We start from the raw sequence: 23,598 nt of genomic DNA, 5'->3' as shown, positions 1-23,598 counted from the left end.
GTCGGCGTTCAAATCTTGACAATATTACTTATTTACTATCTTTCTGACTCATTTTATCATGCTTTGCTTAAATTCAGTTGTCAAACTAGTGATATGAAAAGTAATGGATTAACTCTTGTTTTTGCTACTCTTTTATATTAAAGCTCTATTTTCTAGCTATTTCTCCTTTACAACTCAGAGTAGAGGACCAAATCTGAAATTTACAACATTTAATCTTTCTATACTAGTCACTTACGAGTCTTTTAAAGAGGAAAACTGATTGCTAATTTTATTAAAAGTCTATGTTATTTTGGTCAGCATTGACTGATATGTCAATTCCTTTTTCTTTAAAACTTTATCTTCTGCTTTAATTTAGAATGTCTAGGGGGAGGGCTACTATGAGTAAGTGTTCATCACACTCTGTGAATCATGGGAAATCCCACCTATATACAGGTTTCTTAGCAGGAGAGAGTTATTTATCTCATAGTTTCTTTCTAATTAAAGTCTACACTGCAATAGCCCTAGTTTCGAAAGGCTGTTTTCAGACATCTAACAATATTTCTGTGGGAGTCTATCATACAAGCAACTATTTTCTGTGACTACAGTGTGAGAAATTTAATTCTTAAGGTATACATTTTTTACGGTAATCAGGATTCTGGAAGATGTAAATTAATTTAAACCTACTTACTTGGAAATCCCAGAAAGTTTCACAATTAGTAGGTTGCATTTTATTTTTAAGGGGTTCGCTCATACTTCCTTTCAAAATTAATAAACAAATTATTGTAAGTATAATTAGAATAATCGAAAACTTTTCAATCCCAATGAATTTGAAGTTTAGCCGACTTTACATTTTTTTAAAGTCACTACTGAGTAACTAGAAACTCATCCTCCTCAATTTCAGGGGCCACAGCTAGGTATACTTTATAACTAAAGTGAAGACTTTGTGGTTGTGATTTTGAAGATCAGAAAAATATCCGAACTGCTAACAAATGCCTGCTGCAACCAAGGAATGTAAAAATAAAACTATCTGAAATGCCAAAGTAGACACACAGCCTTCTCAAGTTACTAAAACACACGATACTGTTTTACAAAATCGAGAACATTTTAAATGAAGTGAAAAGCTCAGTTCAACACCAGAACAGTTCCATACAGCTGATTGTTTGCACGGTATATAACAAGTAGTAGACAAATATCTGTACTTTTCACTTTTCACCCATATGCTTCAGAGCCTTATGGACACAGACGTTATGAATGAGAACATATGGAAAGTTCTTGACCTTATTAACAACATTCAGAATTTTATTCTCTACCTTTTGCTGTTTGACTATGTCAGTCTCAACTGACTTAATTGTATTGAATTTTTGATGGATAAATTCAGTTAAAATATTCTTGTTTTGTGGCATAATTATAGGATTTCAAGAAACTAATGAAGCGATAATCACATTGACATTATAGATATGAAAACTTAAGAATGATACAGGAATCAAAGACAAATAACAACTATCAGTGTTATTTTAAACCTAAATCCATATACTAATTTAAATAGTAATTCAGAGATAGCCTATGCTTGCTGTTGCAATTAAGTATATTTTGTATTTTGGAAATTTGGCATTTTTAACATAGATTCCTATAGTTATTCATTATTTCCTCCCAGTATTTGAATTTTGTTAGAAAGGGAAATAAATTTAAACACCACTTTGACCTTGGAAAATTAGCTGGTTGTAAATTGAGAACATTTTGAACTCTTTTTTTTATAATGCAAATAGTAATCAATGACACAAATTCAGTGATGAACTTTGGATTTTTTACAATATATACTTGTAAATGTCTGAAACTACATAGTCTAGTCCTACCATATTAATTATGTTATATATTTAGGCTTTTTAAAGTATTCAAGTAATCATCTTTTAAGTGTCTGCTATTCTTCTGGCACTGGTCAGAGTTATAACGGAATAAGACAGAGTCTATGCTTATGAAAAGTTCAAGAATGACAGAATATTACTGATTACCATGATCTTTCACAAATAAGCCAAAAGATTCAAGTCTTCAGGCTTTTATTTGTTTATATTATTCCTTCCAATGTCTAATAAAATAATTCTACTGATGTCAGGTTATTTTATTTGCTTAGTTAAGAATTTAGAACATTTGTACTTTGTGTATATTATTTGATAATCACGCATGACGTGAATATATAGATTATTCACCACAAGTGACATTCCAAGGTGCTGTTAATGACAGTAAATTTATAGTGAACATAAAGACCATGAGCATTTAACCTGATAATCCCATCTATGGTTTTGAAATTAAGAAATCATAAACTATAGAGGGAAAGATAACAAGTGTGTGGTTTTGAATAAAGAAGCAATTTGAAGAAAGTCCTTTTTTTTGTATCTTTGATATTGTCACTGTGGTACTCTGTAAACCAGATGGGAGTAACTGATGATTATTTAATTAAGAAAACTAGACATACTAGGTACTATTTGTCACAATAAGAGACAGTTTCTACCCTTAAAGAAATTCAGTATGCATTGAGGTTTATTGATATATTTGAAATTATATGGCTTTTAGAAAACAAATTTCAAACATTTTTAATTAAACATTTAAGGTAATGTATCATTATAGTATATTATAATAAAATATTTCACCTTCTTTTACTAGAAGCATGCAACATCAAAATTAGAAGAAGCTTATTTTTAATTTCTTGTTCCTAACTTAATTCAGTGGTTCTAACTTGGCTGTAATTCACAATCATGCAAGGAGCCTTTAAAACATGCAAATTCTGGCCCTTAGTTGCAGATATTCTAATTTAGTTGGTCAAAAGTGGGACCTGAACATCATTTAAAAAAATTCCCAGGTCATGCTTGAGTTAAATAAGAACTAACAAGCTGTGGTACTTAGTTCTTGCATTAGATGAAAGTGTTTGACTACTCAGTACCTTTAGCTGGTTACTCTTGATAGGTGCTTGTGCTGGTGTCCACCCATATTGCATATGTGCGTTACTAATACACACAGAAAAACCATGAGAAACTGACCCAAGATATTCCAAATCCTTCACCAAAGAGTTGTGAGCATAAAGTTTCAAAAAGAAGACAAAACCTTCAGAAATAATTTTGAAAAACACGTACATTATCTGTAGCTACCTTGGTTTACAAGGCACATTGGACACTGTAGAGTGTTGTTATATTTTTGCTATCTGGGGTTGCAGTTTAATTTAACTAATAAATCTACTGAACAATGGAAAATCATTCCAAACACGGATTGTGTTGTATTTGAAAAAATTCTCTCAAGCAGACATATTTAGATATAAGTTGAGTTTATTTTTCTTGATCACTTAGCTGTGAGAAAGGAGTAGATAGAGGTCATCACTAAATTTAAAAAATAATAAAAGACAAACAACAAGAAGACAGGTCCCAGGTGGGAGTAATTACCAAATGCTAATGCTTTTAATCAATTTTATTTAATTTCCTAAAAGTTTCTTAGGTTTTCTTTGTATTCTTGCTTTCAAATATAGACTTTAACCTCAATTTATATAAGGGGAAACAAGTTGATTCAGCCTACCATCTAGGTCTATTTTGCTAGCTAATAGTTCCAGAAACAACTTAAGATATTGATTATATCATTACCTCTTTAAGATTGGTTAAAATAACACAGATTGTGAAATGTCTTATTATTTTACAAAACTACATTTGAGTACCTATATTTACCTTAACTTTCAGGCCTAATACTTTCTTTGTATATCAAGGTGATGAAAAATTATTTTATGTAAATTTTAATTGGTTATGTGAATTATAATTGTAAGTAAATAATTTGCTTTTCTGAACTTACTTTAGAGGTTGGATGACAACGTATTTAGATTGAAGATTAGTAATGTTCACTTGCTCTTTTTCTATAAGTGCCTAATGAATAGATAAACAGGTACAATTATAAAAACACGGAAGTATTATTTACATGAGACTTCCAAGAAAGGGGATACATTTTTGAAAAATCTTGCAAACCAATGCACCCTTGCTCCCCTACATGCCAGTTGATGAAGGCTTTTTCATATACAGGCAGTACATTTCAATATATTAGCTTATTTTTCACATATCGTTGTTCAAAACAAGGAACTATATTACAAAGTTTTGGCCAGGTACAACCAAAACTGAATTGGAGCAAAAGATGACATTTCTGTGTTTGAAAAGATAAAAGTGTAAGGGCCAATTACAAACCTTATGGAGAGTGTCTGGGGGCTCTACACTACAATCGTTCAAAGAGAACTCAGTATTCACTTGAGCCTCAGAAATCATCCTTGAGAATGTGAATGATTTTCTTTGTTTTCTGAAAATGTGTGCATGATGGCATTGTGGTGGTAGGAAGACCGGCTATGCCTGACACATTTGTTTATAGGAATTTCCCAAAATTATGTGGGTATAATTTTAATAGCAAATGATATTAGATTTAGCCGTACATACTTTGATGTGTCCAGTGTTAAAATTTGCTTGTAAAATTTTTAGAGCAAATTGTTTGTTCTCCTTCTCTGGCTGGGAGGTCATGGTAGCTGTTATTGGGAGCTCCAGGTAAAATTAAGCCAGGAGAATGTTTAAAGCCAAGTCAAGATAGGAAGGTATGTGGGAAGCTGAAGTTTATGAGCCGTAAAAGTCCACACAGGATATCAAAATAAGGAGAGATCAGATGGGCATTGTGAGAATGGGGTGTGGAAAATAGCTTAGGAAGTGGGTGCTGGAATTATTCTGTAGTTTTGATCTAAGGGATGGTTACATGGGTGTAAAAAAAATCATCATTACACAGTTTTGATTAGTGTATTTTATGCCCTTTATTCTGCGTATATTATCTTTCAATTTCAAAACAATATGGACAGCAATACAACAAGGAGGGAGTAATCAGTGTCAGCACCCAAGGCAAACAGAAGAGCAGGGATTAATGAGACACACAGAAGGATGATGTGGTTAAATTCCTGTGTATTGTCCGTTACTCACTTTTGTGTGTTCCCTGAATGATTATGGGTAGATGAGCTAGTTGCAGCTAGAGAGTCAGGCATAGGACAGACAAATCAGTCACAGGTAATATTTAAGAAACTCAGAAGAGCTGGCTTTTACGATATCCAATTTTCAAGAAAAGACTAACCTCTAACATTCGCCAAGAGAATCCTCTTTTTCAATATTGAATGTTTAAGAGATGACTAACGTCGTACATTATCTGGGTGAGCTGGCTGTCCCAACAGGCATTGTTTAGATCCACATCTAACATTAGCTATAGCAGCTGGTTATTTCAACATCCACTGTTCAAGGTTAGCGCCTAATAGTAGCAAAAAGAATGAGCTATTTCGAAGTCTCATGTATGTCCATCTAAAATAATTGCGACAGAGTATGTGCTCAAAAATTATTTGTCGAATTAATTAATGAATGAGAGTCCTATCTGCAGAATCATGTGGAAAAAAATCATTTTTTCCCCAACAAGCTATGTTTATTATGCCAATTTTAATTACCACACAATCTAATGGATTTAAGGTTTATATTTTCCACATCTGTAGACATCACAAACGTGAAAGCATTTTATATTGTCATATGTCAACGTTTATACTTGGTTATACATATATACAGAAATTATGCAGAATGTAATTTGTATTTTATGAATGTATCCTTAGAGACATATTTAATAATTAAGTCTTGTAATTCTATCTGAAAAGAGAGACGGACTTTTTTGTTTTTATTTACACTTATATAGCACTAGACAAAGGGACATAACTGAAGTCTTCGTAGGAACCAGTGAGAGGCTAGAGATTGGGAGACCAGGCAGGATTAAGAAAGAGTGGAGATGCTGATGCTAGACTCTGTCAGGATTATTAGGCTTTTGAGCTACAAAATCAGAAGCGAATTGGGACCAAGGGATAAAATATTGATAATGGCTAGAATGGAGTGATCAAAATGGCAAGGAGGCAGAACGATATAAGCAGGAGAGGTTGATGGTGGTTAACCAGCTGATTCAGGATCACAGAAACAGAAAGAGAGATGAGGCGCTGAATCAGCACTGGTATCATGAATGGGAGGACACATTTAATCTAGGATAGCTCAGTGATTCCCAGAGAATCTGTGGCTCCCAGATGAAACTTCACTGTTTTAAAGCCCATTGGACACTGCCTTCTTCCATTGTCAATGAGTCATTAGATATCATTCTCTGATATCTAATATTCCTTACAGATGGGCAAGTGGGGAAGTTCAGCTGTGGGCTAGATAGAGGTTGATACATCCAATTTCCTGGGAAATACATACTGGATCACATATCCCTGACATAAAACCTAACTAGATGTGGGATAGAAATTGGTGTTTCTAGCAGATCAACCTTTGACTGGAACTCAGAAAGAGATTTAACAGATTATAGCAGATTGTATTTTGACTATTAAACAACTGAATAGAATATTAATATAACCATTGATTCACGTGTATGTGTTTCTGAAGGTAAGTGATCACATGCTATAATTTGGGAAGCTGATATAACTGATAGTGATAACCGCGTGTGGATTTGCCTGCACGAGAACAATCAAATGATCAGTAATCATTATCTGTGAATATGGTATCTAGTTTATCAAATTGGGAACATGGGAAATGCAAAGAAGATATTAGGATTAGAAGAGACCGCCCCCACCCTGCCATGCCTCCCCCCTCCCCAAAAACCTCAGCAGTTCCCTGTGGACCTATGAAAGGCAGGTGAAGATTTAGCAAGAAAAAAGTCAATGCAGAGCACCTGTAACCAAAACACTACCTGGTAAAACTGAAATGGCGACAAAATTCTGTCTTAACAAGGAGTTTCTTAAATATTTCCTTTTCCAGGGAGTATATTGACCACTGGCAGTCCCGAATCAATAAGAAAGAGCAGGTAAGTAAAGGTTAGACTGATAGAGCAATAAGAAACTAATCGCGGGTGGAATCTAAGACAAACCACTAAGGGCCACCTTTTCCAGAGCTCTCTGTGTGTGCTGCCTCTTTGCCTGATCCTGGAGGCAGTACCCTCTCTGGCTTCTTTCAATCTTCTCAGACAAGATTAACTGCTGTGTTTTAGAGTTACTTTATAGATGTGCCATCACATTTGATATATTTTAGAGTACATTCAAACAATGTCAACTCAACTAGATTTAGAAATTTAAAACACTCCACATCTTTTTCATTTTCTTTTTGACTGCTTAGGAATATCCTGTGTTTTTGTTACCTAAAAACTGCCAAGCTAGGCAGAACAGTGTTGTTAATTTTTTATGGTATTACTAGTCATTAGGAATTGGTCAATGTATTGAAGAAAAATTAAATAATTTAAATCTGAACATTTCCAAGGCACCAAATCCTCCTTCGGTAAATCTTTAAAAGAAATAAGAAAAACTATACCCGTTAAAAAAAAATCTCACTTTCTTCAATCCAACAAAGATTTAATGAATATCAAAGTTGCCATTGCTCTGATTGCAAGAAGAAGGGATAAAAGTCAGAATTATTCTCATATTGCCAATTCTAGACAGCAGAAAATTGAGTATGATATAGATTAAGTAATCCCTTTGAACTTCTCCTGAAGTCCCAAAGGCATTTCACAGCCTTCTCAGGTGGTCCATAAACATTTGATATTTCGAAAACTATTTGTTAAAGTAGGAATAACGTATACCAATGTGTAAAGAATGGAATTTAGAGCAATGAAGACCTGTGTGGTGTCCAAACAGTTCTGTTCACTAGCCTGTAATCATGGATAACCTTCTACTTCTCAATTTCCTCATCTTTAAAATAAGAATATTAATAATATATAATTTATTAGGTTGTTTTTAAAAATTAAGTGAGATATATGTGAATGTTTGAAGGTCATAAATAGTACACAAGGACTCAATAAACATTAGCTACTGTTATTATTAACAGTAATATAAAGTTAAAATATATTGTGATAAGATTATCTGCCAATGTCTAGATTCTTTCTATTGTTGAAAAGATTCTAAATTATGTTGTTTCACATATTGAGTCAGATTCTCAAAACATCTATTTTAGGAGTAAATTATAATTGAAGTTGTAGTAGTTTTTTCACCATAAAAGTAGCCATTTTACTATCATAGTACCTAAAAATCTCTCTACATAGACTTTTCTACATAACCACACACATATGCATACATGCAGGACATACAGAACTAGTTAGGTTGTGTGTTCATGAAGCAAGATAAATAATGTATTTGAACCTAGTCATGCAATTAGTACAAAGGGGAGGAGAAACTTATTTTCTTCCTAAGTCTTTTCTCCCTGGTTTAAGATTTATGGGAATGAAAAATAACTTCCAAATTGCCTCTAAATTGATATATTTGCTCTAAATTGAACTTGACATTGCCTCCTTTGAAGCATGATAGAACAAGTTTTTTCTTTTTTTTCCTTCAGCCAAATCCAATGTTCAATAATGAATGAATGAATTCATTCATTTATTCAGTCAACAAATAATCCTTGAGTAAGATGCAGAAATGTATAACACAGAGAGCTTGTTTTCAAGGAGAAATATCCGTAGAATGGACATGTGTATAAGTATTGTACGGGAAAATAGCCAACACAAAGCCTTGCAGTGAGAAAATGCTGGATAGAGGGTTTCTTTGTATGTGTCTATATATTTTTGAAATAAATATACAAAAAGTGGATCTTCACTGGTATGCTTGTACCATTTCAGCATTATTTGTACTGAGAACTGAGGTTAAGAGAGTTGCCAGCTTTTGCTGGACGGGCGAAGGGAAGGCAGGAGGAGGGCAGGGAATGCTGATTTCTCTCCTTATTTATTTAAGAGCAAGGACTCATCCAAAAATCTCTTAAGGCTCTTTTGCTGGATGTGTCTCCTAACCCCCCTACCCCCACCCCAAGAATTGGAGGCAAGTATTGTTTTTCCTTGTTCTTTGTTGAATCCATTTAAAACTGCAAATCTCCCCAACCTTTTCTTGTTCTATTTTTTTCTTAGCACTTATCTTACAACATTCAATTTAATTTACTTTCTTGTTATCTTTATTGTTTACTTTCTGCCTCTCCCTGCTCAAATATACGGTCTGTAAGGCAGCCATCTTTTTTCAGTTTCTTCACAACCCAAAGATTCAGTTTCTTTGATCCATCTTTTTCTTAATTCCAATTTTGTTTTACTCAAAGTCATTTCCACTCCAGTCTCCCTAACACCCTTTGCACCAGCCCCTCCCTCTGCCAAATTGGGAACAGAAAAAGGCACATGAAAGAAAAACAACACAGAGAACAAAAATTCTAAGTGTTATTTAAGTTAAATCTTCTTAAATTCATTTCTTTTTAAGTGGTATATATATGTGTGCATGAAAGAAAAAGACTACTGTTTCTAAGATTCTAGCCTCATTCTGGGAGAAGTTAATTTATTCTTACTCATATTAGGTACAGAAAAACGGTAACACCTCAGTTAATTGGCATAATTACATACCGTGTTGTCCCATTGGCTGTGATCCTCTGATTTTCCAAGGATTAATCTATTTATGCAATGAAACAATCCGAGACAGGCTGACCCTGATAGGATGCAGGAATCTCGATCAATGGAACTCTTTAACTTGCCTCTTTGTATTGGTAGACCCTCTAATTAAGTATTTTTAGAAATATAGCACTTTTACCAACCAAAAGCCTTTAAATAGTCTTCTAAAATGAACTGTGTATATAATCCGCAGTCTTTGCAAATCTTGGTTACAAACCATTAGTAATGCAGGCCATCAACCACAGTGTCAATACATTTTAAAAGAGGCTTTAGAAAATGTCAATTTTATAATTCCCTTTAGTGGTTTACACTGAAGGAAACATATAATCTTTCTCTAAGGCTTCAAAACTGTAGAAACTATGACAGTTCAGAAGCGTACTTTGGTAGGCACCTAATCATTAGGGCTGACTCCTAATTCCTTGCATGGAACACACACCAGAAAGCCATCTCACCAAAGAAGCAGAGCAAATTCAGGAATTACCTTTACAACTAGAAAAATCCTTTATTTTATTTTGATCCAGAAAGCCTGTATATATACGCAAGTGCATATTTTTGGCATGCTTGTTTAATTATAATTTTCTGACGGATCAAGGAAAATGACAAATATTTAAAAAATAAATCCTGTTTGATAGTGCAAGGAGATGTAATAAATTATTTTATTAAAAATAATTGAACAATTGAAAAGAACTTTTAAAAGTAATTCCTTTTAAAGAGGTAATGATAAACTTGTAAAAGTAACATTGTCTCCGTTAGAATTTGTGGAATTGTTTTTTTTCCCCTTAGATTAGAAGTGTGGCTCATATAACTTGAAAGCCAAAGGAAGAAGACAGAAAGCTTCAGAAATACTTGAGAATGACTGAATAAATGGGATGAGACGTGTACTACTGTTCATTAGCCTAGACTGTACGATCAAAATAACAAAGATTTAACTGTACTTGCTATAAACTGGCATGGCCTGAAACTGAAGGTTTCCTACCCCTGATTTATGGAGTTTGGGGGAGAGAGGGATGGGGAAGGAAAAATTTCAGCCAAACTGTGTAGGAGTGGAGAGCTTTACATTTTTAGGTTTTGTTTGCTTCAATTTTTGCCTCTAGCTCTTGGGGGAAATACGGTGCCAGTGGCTTGTGGGTTATAGTTGCCTAGGTGCCTGTTAATAAGGGTGTGACTCCAGCTTTTCTATTAAGAATAACTTCTTTGGCTGGACCTAAAATGAGATCAGTACTCCTCCAGAAATTATATATAGCGTGCTCCTTTTCCATCGGAAACTTATACTTTAACAAGCATGCCAAAAATACACACACACACACACACTCACACACAGACTGACTTTCTGGATCAAAATAAAATAAAAGAGTTTTTGAGTTTTAGATGCAGCATGTGAATTTGCCCTGCTTCTTTAGTAGAGATAGTTTTATGTACGTCTTTGGCGCAGGGAATCAAGAGTCAGCCCTAACGACTGGAATGATTCAGTGGCTTCCATAGTATTAGTTTGTAAAGAGGGTTAAAAAGTACAATCACTGAAAATTTTCTACTGACTCTGAAGTCTTCCATAGCATCTACTAAAATCCCTACCATTAGTCACACCTTTTTTGGGTGAGAGATTATCTCCATAAACTTCCTACTAAAATCCATATGTGATCCTAGAACTCATGAGCATATGTTAGACATTCATTTTATTAACCCCGTTACTATATTCATATTGATATACCTTGATAACTATTAGCCTATTGATTTGGCAAAAACAGAATCTGAAGGACTACAACAGAGAATAGCTAAGTTTGGATGTGGGAGCACTTTGAGCAGGGAGAATTTTGGATGCCAAATATCAAGGGCACTTGATCAGCTAGGAAGCATCTTAAAATATTTATTATGGGATTGAAAGAAGTAGTAAGTGAGAAAAGGTGATAAAAATAATGAGTTTTTGAAAGAGGTCATATAGAGGGCAAAACGGATGAAACAAAATTTGTCTATGTTGCGGCTTGTCTATGGTCAGCTCGAAAATTTGGGTAGGGAATAGGTTAGATCCAATACTGCAGATCCAGACCTATAGACTCTTTTTTTTAAGCCAAGATATTCTAGATACAATTTTGTTCTAAAAAATTATTTTTGTGAAGAATTTCATTATTATAACTTTCTCTGTGTCATTTAATGATGTGACAATGCTAAAATGTTAGTATTCTATTCGTGATTAGTTTTTCTAGTAGTTAATGAAATTAAATGAGAAAATAGTTAACTCACACATGTGTTTTCTTATACTCAATATATTAATCAAAGCTCTCTCTTTCCTCTGTAAAAAAATACTGACCCAAGGCCACAGAGTGTTCACTAGAGTTAGTAGGCTTCCTTCCAGTTAGTTCTACATTTCTGCTCCCACAAGTCAGAGCTGGGGGCTTGCCAAAAATCAGTTGTGTTTGTTTCCAAATCGATTTATGCTAGTTGTTACTGTAATTATGCGATTGCATTAAATATTACATAAACTAATGAAATAAGGATTGAAAGGGAAAGTTGTTTCTAGGAAAACTAAGTTGAATGCTTTAGAAAGACTGCCTACAGACCATATGATTAAAAAAAAAAACACTGTTAACTTAGATGTGCATGAAAAACTGTAAAAGATTATGAAGAAAACAAGCCAAATCTATAAAGATTCTCATATTATTTTGCTAATGTTTTACTTTCTTCCCCATTTTTACAGAAACCAATATTAGAAATCTCAGAAGATACATTGGAATATGGTTTATATGTGAAGGACAGGATCTGATCAATACAATTTTAATCAGTGAAACTATACTCAAAGAAAAGGTCTTGGTCTTCTATCTAAGAGATTTCAGAATAAAATGCACACTTAAGTGTTTTATGTTAATATGTTTAAAGTATGTAATGTTAACACAATTAGAATGCAAGTTAACCATTTTGCATTTGTTTGTATATTAATACACACTATTTGCATCAAGTTGCTAATTTATGTGTCACATTTTTTGAAGCCTAATTCCAAGCATGCAAAGTAAAACACTGATTACTGTGGCATTTAGCAAGTTTGTTTGCAATATGTGGTTTCAAAGGAAGTTAGATTGACTTGGGTTTATAATAAAGTCTAATTCCTTGTACCATTTCCTAAAACTGAGGTCAGTTTGTAAGATCTGGTATATCTCCAGGTGAAGGGATGAAATGGAGTGCTCAGAAGGTATGGCGCTGTATGTGCTGAAACTGTTGTTATGGACTGAATGTTTGTGTTCCCCAAAATTCATATGTTGAAGTCCTAACCCCTAATGTGATGGTATTAAGAGGTGGGGCCTTTGGGAGGTCCTTAGGTCATGAGGGTGGAGCCCTCATGAATGGGATAAGTGCCCTTATAGAAAGAGACCCTGGAGAGTTCTCTACCTCTTGCACCATTAGAAACAGCCAGAAGATGGCAGTCTATGAATCAGGAAGTGGGCTCTCTCCAGACATGGAATCTGCCAGCACCTTCATCTTGGACTTTCCAGCCTCCAGAACTGTGAGAAATAAATCTTTGTTGTTAAAGCCTATGTTGTTTAAGTCTGTGATATTTTTTCCATAAATTACCATATGTAATTTGAATGGATTAAGACAAGTTTATTATAGACAACATGATCTACAGCAGCATTTTTCCACACAGGTCTCAACAGATGATACAAGGCTCACTAACCCATGATGAAAAGAGGAAAATAAGGACAATGTAGTTATTTTAAAAATCCTAAATGCTTTCCATGTTAAGGACTGTATTTATTCTTAAATATGTCCATTGTATTGTTTTTCTTTTTTTTGGAAATTAAGATGATGGAAATTTTTTTGTTAATATTCTTAAATGGGCAAAATAAAATTTTGGATACTCTGGATACCCTACATTTTCCTTTTTTTTTTCTGGTGGCTACTGAGTGTTAAGAGAGAATGGTAGAGGAGCTATCAGCTTGCCTGGAATTGTACATAACCTGTTTTATTTGTCTTTTTTATACTGAAGTCTATAAAAAATATGGATGTGGGCTCATGGGGATGATCCAAGCAGGTGGACTTTTTCTTGTATGTCTTGGCAAAGTTTGATTAACCATTGTTCTGCAGTCTACCAAAATAGGTAGAAACATGAAGGAGATTTTGAACAGCTTTGGATGCTAATGGAGGGAGGGAAATGATCAGGCCTATGCTTTCATAAAAGGATGAGTATAGTTACCATCAATAGACTTCTATGTTTTTAATTCATTCCAAACTCTACTGGCCTGGGTGTAAGTAAGGAGGAAGGAGTGAATCATATTATATATTCAGTAAGCACATCAGTAAGCTTTCAAGGTGAGGAGGCATCTCTCTGGACCCACACACATCCTCAGTTGGTTGTGGGCAATATTGATAAAGAGAGCACCATTCATATGTAAAATAACTATACTTGAACACCACACTTACCGATGATTTCCAATCTGAGATAAGAAACTTGTTAGAAATCAGTGGAAAAACCAGACTGAATGGAGGCTAGGTTAATAATTGATTGAGGCTTTCTTTCGGTTCAATCAGTATTTAAGATTGTTTATACATAGTTCTCCTGGGAATAAAAAAGAACTAACCCAATGCTAATGCCGAAACGAAAGAAAGCAAAACAAAAACAACCTTGGCAATTAGGTGAAGGATGCTTATTCATTCACTCTATCATTACACAGCCTTCTTAGAAGTGTAACTTTCTAAGATTCGCTATCAAATATTCACATAGTGCTTACATTTTTATAGATGCTTTACAAATATTAACTCATTTAATCTTCATAAAAATTTTCTGAAGTAGTTCCCAGTATTGTGATGGTCCCCATTTTATAGATGAGGAAACTGAGGCACAAATAGGTTAACTAACTTCTCTGAAGTCACATAGTAAATGGTGGAGCCAGGATTCACATTCAGGCAGTCTGGCTGTAGCGTCGCTGCTCCAAGCCTCCACATGTCACTGCCTCTCTAGTAAAGGATGTGGTTGTCGTGGCTGCTGTTGAAACCCACATCTTCTTGCCACCATCTCCATTTTGGCTCCATTAAGACCGCGGAAAGTCCTGATAATGCTTAGCAAGCAGTGTTGTTTCTGACAGGCGTGGAGACTGGCCTTTTCCATGACCTTTCCTTAAATGATCACCTCAGAACAGATAGATCAGGTGAAGCCAGAGGAAACAGAAGAGGATTGCAATCTGTGGATGTGTGCATTTGGCCACACCCTCTGGAGTGGTTATTCTGGTGTAAAAGGTACAACCAGTAGCCTTCCTTCCTCATCTTCCCCCCAAAACATAAAGGGAAGTCAGGAAGTATTGCAGTTCCTTTATCTTCCTCATGTTTATAGGAACATTATAAGCACATGAAAGATGTGCTTCATCTTTCCTAATGTTCATAATTATCTAATTCATTGCATAAATATGCATAGAAATTTTCACAAATATGTTCACATCAAGAAAATATCCTTTCACATGACAGTTAATAGTTTTACTTCCTACATGGAATTAGTAAAATAGAGATTATCACTGTTTTACAAGGTGAAACTGAGGCTCAGAGAAGTGACAGAACTTATTCAAGTTCTTAGCACAATCAAGTGGTGGAGCCAAGAATCAAACCCAAACCTGGCTGATTTCATTATGATGTACTAATTTTAATAAATCAGTTCATGAAGTCAACATGCACAAAGAAATCTCTAAATGAATCATTTATTACATGCATCCCTACTGTACGGGTGGGTTAGTATATTGACAGGTCTCTAGTCAACTTTCTCTGCTGAACACACAGATTGCTGTTGAAATGTCCCAGAGACAAGTCCTTTTCCTCTCCACTTGCACTGCCCAAAAGGCACGCTGCCTCGATGTTCATTCTTCTGTATTCCAAACCAGAAATCGCCATTATGGAGAATGGTGCTGCAATAGCATCCTACCAGCAATTTCCCTTAAATATTCTTTTCCTCTTAATTGTACATCCTTCATAAGGCAGACTGAAGAAGATACGTCTGAAAATAGCCTAATCAAGCTTGTCTTCTCTTCATGATTAGCATAATTGCCTATATCTAGGAAGGAGGAAAAGAGAGATTTCTCCTCAGTGAGGTTGGCTAGCGGATGAGAGCAATGTTGTAAGCAAGCATCCCAGAGCATCTTGGTTTACGTATTTAGCAATCAAATGATTTAGGACAATGTGGCTCATAAATTCCAGCCATCACACTGATGCCATTCCATGCCAAAGTTTATACTGAGGAAGGGCAAAAATAAGGAACTATGCATAACATCTGTGAGTTTTTTGTAGGGTTTGAATTCAATCAATTCACTGTTTTAGACTTTAATGTGAGTTACAGCCTTCTTATTTCTGTGGGATTAAAATGTACTTTTTGAAAGGACAATAATGGTGATGTTTAGGGAGTGGCATTTGTTTTTATTAAATGTGTAAAATTCAAGTACAAATTAAAAACATAAATAAATAAAAGACAGGACTGAAATCCAAATGCACCAGTAGTTCCCAAACTAATTTTTCCCCCAAACCTTAATTTCACCTCAACACAAGTATGTCTCCAGTTATTCCACTGAATGTTGTGAAATTCTTAAAACTCAATTATTTTAAAATTTATTTCAAATGAAAACAGAACTCTATGCCATTCAACACTTTTAAAAGTTCAGGGAGGAAATCACCAGATCAGTCAAAACAAAGGTAGTCTGTTGCACACATCTGATGGCAGGTGTGTTATGGAGAAGTTTCCATTTTAACTTAGAGTTCAACTGGCCGGCGGCAGCCTGCTCACAGCTGTCTCAGGAAGGCAACAGAAACTCTGGTCCCTCTGGACATGGGCCTAGAGGCCGGCGATACAGTCCATAGGCAGCATTCTTCTCCTTATATTTATGGTGAATACCACTGCATTTCAACCTCCTGAGGAAAAAATAAAAGACAAAATCACGATGAGTTTTGCAAACAGTTCTATGAACACCCTCAGAGAAATGGCCTGCAAAGTGAGGTGTGTGAATAAGGGCGTGTGTACATGGGGTGGGTGGGAAAGGACCGGAAGAGAAGGACTAGTGAAAGGAATCTACATGCTTGGGGAAAAAAATCTGGGTTCCGGTGCTTCAGGAGCAACTGGAAGAACATTTCAACAATCCAAAGCAGGTCAGTGAGAGAAGGTTCAGCGAGGAGGGAGTGGTGGGAGGGGTCGGGGAGGCCGCCTAGTTCAAACCGAGAGCTGAAAATCTGGGTGGCCCGAGGGCTGTGTGTGTGTGCCCAGCACGCTGCTGCGACCAGTCCGGGGTCCTCGAGGCTTCCGTCCCCAGGCGCTGGCGGGAGGAGTGGGGCTTGCAGATTCCCAAAGGCGAGGCTGGCAGGTGGGACAGTCATAGAATTCAAGGTCCCAGATGCCGTTTTACTTCTGGGCGAATGTCACTTAGAGGGAAGAGCTGGACCTTGAGGTAGGCGCGGTCCCTGACCTTCTTGGCCTAGGCTGCACCGCGTCCTTGGCCGTGGGGCCCCAGAGGGGCTTGGCCTCGGGCCCTTAGACACTCTCCTTTCTACCCAATCCTGACCACCTATTATTGGGGGGGGGAAGGTGGGGCACATCCCAGGCTCGTTTTTCTCCCCCCACTTTTATATGGATTTATTTTTAAAATTTATTACAATGTACTCATTTCTATTATTTTGTTTTTGCATTTTTATGTTTTTATTCTTTAACAGTTTCAAAGCAACTTCTTTCTAGAAACATCACAAAACCGGTGAGCTCCGGTTGGCAGCTAGCCTGGGAGGATCCCACCCTGGCTCCTCCCATCAGTAGGAGAGAATGTTTGTCCCCTAACTGGGGGAGCTGGGAGCCCTTCCTCTCCCACACACATCCGCTGGGTTGCTCGGGTCCCTTTTTGCTGTGTTCCCAACCCCTGGTGCCAAGTCTGTATCTTTGTTTGGGGTCCGTATTTGCACAAAAAAAGCATCAGGTAGCTATCATTTGGCTCTCATCTCGGTTTTCAGAGTGGGGTCTACAACCATGTGCGTTTTCACTCTTCCGTGTACCGTCTTTAATAGGGTGATGCCAATAGGTTTCTGACATTTATTTTTTCAGTAGCTAATCAAAGCCATCTACTCTTCTTTGGGGACTCATCAGAAACAGCGCCATTCTCACTAATTCTAATCAGTGTTTTCTGTATTAGTTTTTGTGGTTCTTCTTTTAATACTATGTGGTAGCGGTAGGATAGGAATGTCCTGGGGATTTTGCACCTGTTAAACTGATTCACAGACTGAAAACCACCAGGTTTTAGGGCAGAATTTAAATCCCCCAAACTGCATATCAATTAGATCTTAGAGGTTAAAATCTTCCGCATAGGAGCCTTCTTTCCACAGTATTTTCCAGAATGGGTGTTCCCTTGCTCACAACCCGTTGTTGTTTTTGTTGCTGATGTCGATTTGATAGTATGCATTCTCTTAACCCGCTTCCCCTTAACTGATGCTGGGTTAACAGAACTTCTCCATTTCCTTCATAGAGTATACTGACTGATGCCAAAGACACTGAATGTTTAATGCTAGTGGGTTCCTCTCTGTAGGTGAGCTGGCTCATCTTTGCTTCCAGCAGCTGAGTTGTGTGCTTATCAACAATCTGAGTGTTTGAATCCAAAATGATGTCAGTTCCCAAACCTATTATGTCAGTTACAGTTATTTTAATTTATATATATATATATATTTTCTCATCAAAGCCCCAGTACATAGTTGTATATCCTAGTTGTAAGTCCTTCTATGTGGGTTGCTGCCACAGCATGGCTTGATCAGCTGTGTGTAGGTTCCTGCTGGGATCTGAACTGGCAAACCTCGGCTGTAGAAGTGGAGTGGGGAATCTTAACCACTACGCCAGGGGGATGGCCCCCTAATTTACGTAATTTAAATTAAATTAAAAGTTACACGAATAGAAACAGGATAAATTTGAAAAGAAAATAGTTATTTCTGGGGAAACTAAATCAAATGCTTTAGAATGCTCCATGAAAGGCAAGTGATGAAATTACCAGTTATGAAAGATTAAGGCTGGGAGAAAAAAATGACAAAACCCAAAAAAGTCTGTTCTCAGCTAGAGTGTCTTTAACTGTAACTTTTGATCTGTCTTAAGTTCTTGTTCCATTTGAAAGAAACTGAACCTGGAAAGTGTACACAATGCATTGTATGAATGTCTTAGGCAAGAGAGATGATGTAGCATTCCAATCAATGGACTTATACTCAAGGAAAAGGACTAGACTATCACAAGATTAGCGAATGAAATATGTCTATGTATGTGTATAAAGTATTTTAATTTCAAGCAAATAAATGTTTTTCCATGAACAGATTAACAAATGGTGTCAATCCTATCAGTTAAGTGGCTTCTACTTTTTTGAGATGTCTTTGAATTTTTTGAATTTTGGGTTTTGGTTTATTTTGTTCACTGCCTTATTTGGAAAGTCGTTACCTGGCACATTGTAGGTGCTCGATAAATAATTGTTCAAGGTGTAAATGAATGTGATGATTGGCATCTTCAATTTGAAAGAAAAAACTGTCAATGAGCATATGTTTACAGTTGTCCTCAGATCAGTTGAGTGGGTGAGAGCGGGGATCGGTGGAGATGAAGGAGAGAAGGAGGAAGGGAATCTTGCTCTTTACAGCTTTTTCAAACTCTCCCCCACCACTGTTCTGACACTTATCCTCCGCATGTATCGTCAGCTCTCAGCTTCTTCCTCCCTTTTCTTGGCTGAGACCCACTGTAATTCTGTTGAGAACTACTGCCCCAAAGTCTCATTTGTGTTGTAAGTTAGCTCTTGACAGATTCAGATTTAGTTCTCCGTACGTTAGGACGAATACTTCCCTTGGTTTACTCTGCACTTTAACACACACACACTTTTTTTTTTTTGCATGTTTGCTTGTTTATTGGTTGGGGGAAGACAAAAAGTTAGTCAATAGGCTACTTTGAAACCAATCAGAATGTTACTAGCAATTTGCTAGTAACTAGCTTTGTGACTAACTTTAATTTCTTTTCTCCTTATTTTCTTTGTTTCACTGTAAAATATAGTGCAAATGCAAATTTCAAAACCCAAGTGCCGTTATGAAAAACAAGAACCAAAGAAACAAAAAACTGAGCCCTGTGTACCCACCACCCAGCTTGAGAAACATAACATTACAGGCACCTTTGAAGTCACCTGAGTGTACACTCTTCTGCCTTTGCATCCCTTTCCCTCATTTCTAGGAGTAGTCTCTGTTCTGAATTTCGTGCTAATCATTGCTTTGTTCTTCTTTATAATTTTACTACATTTGGATGTATTCCTAAACAATGTGTGTTTGCCTGTTTTTGAAATTGAAATCATATTGTATTCCTCTGTTAATTTTTCGTTTAATATTTGTTTTTTAAAAATCTTCCTCGTTGATGCCCATGACTATAGTGCATTGATTTTCCATCCCATAAAATGTTCCAGTGCGTAAGTATGCCTCAATTTATTTATCTTATCCACTGTGGTTGGACTTTTGAATTATTTACAGGATTTTTTTTTTTTCTATTATGAACAAGATAGCTATGAACTTGGACATGCCCTGCTAGTGCACAGGAGAAGGAGTTTCTCCAGACTATGGTATTGTACACAGGAATGGTCATACAGTATGCATATATTCAACTTTACCAAGTAAAGTAAAATTATTTTTCCACATTGGTTTTAGCAGTTTATACTCCACCAGCTGTGTATGGATGTTTAAATTCAACTTTTCAAAACAACACAGGCATGTGTAGATTTATCTATATCCTGAATTGCTGTGGAATAGTTGCAGTGGGAAGAAAGAAGCAGCTTGATGTTTATTTCCCTTAAGTCTTACATTCCCCATGGGAAGAGGAGAGCCAGGGAATAGATATAATTCTGTTTATGCTAATGTGAGATACGTTGGTTAAATAAGGAAAAATTAAGCAGTAGACCTGAAAAAGAAAGGAGAACACTTTACTGTTCCTCTTAATTATATCTTTGAACTTAATTGCCGAGTGTCAAGGTATTCCGGAATATATGGTGTAGCATATGTAGGATAACACACCCCAAGGTCATTTTCTCCTTATTTTGTAAGAACTTTAATCAGGGCAAAAGTGATAGCTGACTACAGATTTGGGGAAATCTTTTTATTAATTCTATTATTATTTGTTTTTGGTGTCATAAGACTGTCAAACCTTTTCTAATTTAAATACTTCTTGAAATAACATTTCCTCTATTCTGTGAATTACTTTTGATGTTTTATGCTTTAAGAAATAAAAATGTAAGCGTTTTATTTTTTAAGCAATAAACAACTTTTATGTCCGCATTATTCCAAATTATGTTAATGAAATATTTTTTAAAGGGTGTGAGACAAAGTCACTTATTTGCCAAATGTGAAAAAGATGCTTTATTCAAGAGTCTGGATTTGATTTTCCTATCAAATGATTCTAATTTAAAGTTTTCGATACATTTTAGGTATGTAACATTTTGATCCTCATTTCCAAACTAGCAAAAATAGATGATTCCAAGAACTATAGAACCTACAAGAAAATGACAAAGGAAATATTTTATACCACCTAGTTGAAATCAACAAAATGTATTGTTATAAACATACTGTAATTCTTCATTTCTGCCATACATAATTAAATGATGCTATTTCTACAATCAAAATATTGTTAAAAAAGTATAATTCTTTGAAAAAGTATTTAGCAAATAATACTTTAAAATAATTATTAAGTATCAGCTGTAAAGAGCTTATTTAACCAATTCTACTATTTTCTCCCAAATATTTCATGTGTATGTAAATCTAAAATTCAACATGAATTTATTATTTTGCTGCAGAATTTTACAAAGAATGATGCCAACAATGAAAGGGAAATTAAGTACTGTACTAACATTTATTAATTAACACATAATCAGCCAATAGATGTTATTTTAGTAATTCAGTTTTGTTCTTCAATAACATTTTTAATGGTATAAAGCAAACATATTTAGGCTTGACAAGTATTTGTGAATTTGCAGTTTCTTAGTAGGACGCAGGCTCACATTGTGACAGTGAATCAGGACATAAGATCCTATTGAACAATTGTCCTTCAAAAGGGAAACAATGGATTTACTACAAGTTTTCTTTTACTTGTGCCTTCTGTCCTTAACTACAGCATGCACAGCTTGACTTTTTAAAGTAATCGAGCAGCTGCTAATTAGTGGTTTTAATAGTTAAGGAGAGGGTGAAGCACGCTGTGCATATAAACTAAACCTAGATGTCTTTCTTCTGAATAGCATTGCACAAGAAAAAGTCTTTAAAAATTTGCATTTTTCTTCACTATACAAAGTAACATAACAATTCATATCTGAATCTCTATGTGCTTCCTAATTCATAACTCTCACAATATACTTACTTTGAAATAATTATTTTAAATTTACAGACTTTAATATAATTAGTAGTAGGCACATACCAACAAAGGTGAGAATTATATTGTCCACCAGGAAAGCATGCAAACTTTAAAAAAAAAAAATCATTACATCCCTATGTTTGGGAATTATAATCCTAACGGATTTTTGTTAAAAAATACTGCCAAAATTTCTTAAGTACTATTAATAAAAATAGGTGATACTTGAAAAGTTTGTTTGCCCAGAATGATCACAACTGGTCTATTCAGAATTAATGATAATTCTGAAGTCTAGATGGCTTAAAAGATTGAAAAAAATTTAGTTTCAAGATGTGGTTCACATCAGACACAGGACATGGTACTAAATACACTATTTGTAAAATTCTAGATGTGTTAGAAAATCGTATATGACGCAAATAGTTGAGGGACTGTATTGAGTATCTGTTGTCACTTAGTGTCAATTGCAAATATTAGGGTTTATCTGAAAACAAAAGAAAGGTAAAATCCAACATATTTAGTTATTTAAGATGAGAAAATATTATAACTCTTTCAAAAAAATCAAAATTTGCAATGGTAAAAACTTGCAAAATTTAAAAAATGGTAAAAAAATAAAAGGAGGTGTCATCCAACAATAACAAATATTTTGATATTTTAATACTTTCTTTACCTGAAAATTCACGCTGATGTGCAGGTGGAAGAGGAGCAAAATCCTCTGCTTGTCGGGCTGCATTGAGAGGCGTCTGCAGAAAGAGCAGAGGATGATTGAACAGTTCTCTGAAAAGATGCACCTGTGTCCTGGGATGACTCTTGCAAAGTTTTTATTTTCAAATGTCTTTTGTTTTTAGTGCGAACACGTGGAGTTATTTTCTCCTACTCAGTGGAAATGACCTCTGTTCAGTTAAACGTATGGGTTTATTTTATATTTCATATTCTCTGACAGAGCCCCTTTCGTTCCGTCATTTGTATCCCGGACCATTCCTTCCATCTACACAGTCTGGCTCTCCCTGCTGTCACTGACATGGCATTTGCAGCTTTGCAGAGACACCACAGGAAATTGTTCTTCAAATGTTAAAACGGCATGATTCGAAACAAACAAACAAAAATGCTTATTTAAAAAAAGAATCCTATGCAGTCTATACAGAAGCTGAAATATAATAAGGTACACCTGAAATTTATGCATTTATAAGCCAGTATGACTCAATAAAATAATTAGTAAAATAAATCAAGGGAAGCATTTTCTAAGAATCAGTTGACTATATGGAATTTACAATAAAGAGTCTTGTGTATTTTGTTACTATTTATAAATTATGTGCCACACATTCTTCATGCAAATAAAAACATTTTAATGAATAAAAAAACTCCTGTCAAGAAAATCCCGTATTAAATGCTTCCCGCATTTAGATTCCCAGATTTATTTTAAGAAGCTATTTTATTTCAAATTTTAGAAGACTTATCATGTATTAAATTTTGCTACTATTGCAAACTGCTTCAAGTGTAAGATTCATGCAGATATGAAAGAAGTTATACCGAAGGAAAGAATGGGGAGCAACATAAAAATATATTCTTCCTTCCTTTTTATTACATTCATGTTCATTCATATAAAAGACGATTCTGAAGACTATACATTTAAAAATTATTTCTGCTGTTGTTCACCAGACAGAGACCCTAATTATAAATTACTTAGTGGTTTCAGCTTCTTGCTAAAGTTTTTGCCACAACCTCTCAAGTAGCAATTTTTAGCTGCACCCACTTACCCTTATCCTGTCAACTGTCTGGTAGTGAAATTCAGTAATAATGAAATGCCTATGCAGGGA

The sequence above is a fragment of the Equus przewalskii genome, chromosome 16, assembly GCF_037783145.1.
Source record: "Equus przewalskii isolate Varuska chromosome 16, EquPr2, whole genome shotgun sequence".
Taxonomy (NCBI): Eukaryota; Metazoa; Chordata; class Mammalia; order Perissodactyla; family Equidae; genus Equus; species Equus przewalskii.
Note: the sequence above shows the minus strand (reverse complement) of the source record.